At 45.6% G+C, this 2,150-nt stretch overlaps 1 pseudogene; it reads left to right on the top strand.

Annotated features, from left to right (window-relative positions):
* The first annotated feature begins 222 nt into the window (after positions 1-222).
* On the top strand, positions 223-1,567 carry LOC131825675 (ADP-ribosylation factor 1-like; annotated as a pseudogene).
* Positions 1,568-2,150: the final 583 nt, after the last annotated feature.

Here is a 2,150-nt window from a genome sequence, read left to right as displayed (position 1 = left end):
CAAGTAATATGTTTATCTACCCCATGTTGAACTAAGGATTAGGAATAGGAACACTAATAAAAAAATCACTTGGAAAGAGGAAGAAGAAGAAACACTGTTGCCTTATCCAAAGCATTTATCAAATGTCAGTGGGTAGGACACAGCACTTTAGAAACAACTCTGTTGTTCGGTGTCTAATGTGCATTCTGAATCTGCCTCTGGGGAATTTTCCCCTGTCTCGTCATGCCCCAGGTCACATTTAAGAAGAAGTTGAAGAATATTCTCCCAGAGAGATTAGTGCAGGTTTGGTCTTCTAGAGGTGGTTTATTAGTTATACGATGCCTCTGCATATCAAGCTCTCTGTTTCTCTGCTGAAACAATTACTTGGCTAACTTAATGTCCCCACCCATTAAGTGTGTGATGTGCATAGTAACTTCTAAAGGATACAGTATAGAAAGCTGAGAATAAAAGAATAACTTGACACTGGAGAAAGCTGACAAACACTCCTTCAATCAGAAGTTATGTTGACAGTAGTTACTCTTGATAAGACCTGAAGAAAACAGCACTTTATCTCTGCAAACATTATCCCACAAACCCATGACCGCAGTTTGACCATGAGAAACACATCAGGCAAAATTAAACTGATGAAGAATTTACCAAATATCTGATCAGTGCTCCTCAAAACTGTCAAGGTCATCAAAAACAAGGAAGGTCTGAGAACGTGTTCACCATCTAGAAGAACATATAGAAATATTATGAGTAAATATAATAGGAGATCCTGGATGGGATTTTAGAACAGAAAGAAGAACATGAGAGGAAAGGTATAAAATGTTAGCGGAAGTGAAACCAATGCCTGGCTCAAAGCAGAAACCTCTCAAAGGCCACTGGCCACCAAGGTTTTGTCTGGCCAGTGTCGCTCCCACTGCAACATAGGGAATATCTAAGCAAATCTCTTCAAGGATCTTTTTGGCAAAAAAAAGAAATGTTCGGTCTCACGGTGGACCTGGATACTGTGGGGAAGACCACCATCCTGTACAAACTGAAGTTGGCTGAGATCGTGACAACCACTCCGACCAAAGGCTTCAAAGTGGGAACCACAGAGCACAGGAATGTCAGCTTCATTGGGTGGGTTGTGGTGGTCCGGACAAGACCCATCCTCTGTGTTGTCACAGCTTCCAGACCGCACAAAGTCTTATCTTTGTGGCTAACAACAAGGGCAGAGGGCTTGTGAACGGGACCCATGAGGAGCTCATGACGATGCTGTTGGAGGATGAGCTCATCGACACCGCTGTCCTATTGGTGTTCAGGAACAACCTGGACCTCCCCAATGCATGAATGCATCCAAGACAACAGAGGAGGTGGATCTTCACTCTGTGCACTGCAGGAAATGGTATGTTTGGGCCACCTGTGCCACCAGCCCAGACAGGTTCTGGACGCACTGGACCAGCTGTCCAATCAGCTGTGGAACCAGAATGAGCCGTTCTCCAACCCTTCGTTCTCAATCCCTTCCCCTTATCTCCCACCCCTGCTTTACTCTCCAGGTGTATGTGTGCCAGAAGGTGTCCCCACTGTCAGTCACACTCTGTAGTTTTTCTTCCCAACAAGGCAGTATCTAGTACTCCTGTGCAATATTATTCAGCTTTGTTGTTGTTGTTGTTTTTGTTGTTACTGTAAAGAGAGAGAGACTCAGTCTACTATTCAGTACTGAGAAGGGATTTTAGGCACACAGAGTCTCCAGGAATCACTGTGTGGGAACAGCCTTGGCACTCCTCCTCTAGAGTCCATTCTGCATGGTCACACTAGGGCCCTGTAATTCTCTCTGTGTGGGGTCATCTCGCATCTGCTGGCCTTTATGCTTGTACTTGTGATCACACAGCAACCCCCCCCGGAGACAAGTTGGGGGCTGCAGCCACTGCTGGTGAACCCATCTAAGGGTCCCTGGCCTTCACTTGCATCACTGTGTGCATTATGGGGTCTCACCAGTGGAGTGTGGCCAGGTGAGTGGGACAGTCACCCTAGAGCCTCAACCCCTGGAGCCCTCATTTTTACATTCTATCACTCCCTCAGCCTGCAAGGGTCAGATTTTCCATTAAAACGAAGACCTCAACTTTTTTTCTTTTGTATTTTGAGAAACCCTGAAGAAGCAGGAGCTGTTCAACTTCATCTTGGGG

Source organism: Mustela lutreola, chromosome 2, assembly GCF_030435805.1.
Source record: "Mustela lutreola isolate mMusLut2 chromosome 2, mMusLut2.pri, whole genome shotgun sequence".
Classification (NCBI taxonomy): domain Eukaryota; kingdom Metazoa; phylum Chordata; class Mammalia; order Carnivora; family Mustelidae; genus Mustela; species Mustela lutreola.
The sequence above is the reverse complement of the archived record's forward strand: the minus strand, read 5'-3'. Positions and strand labels throughout refer to the sequence as shown.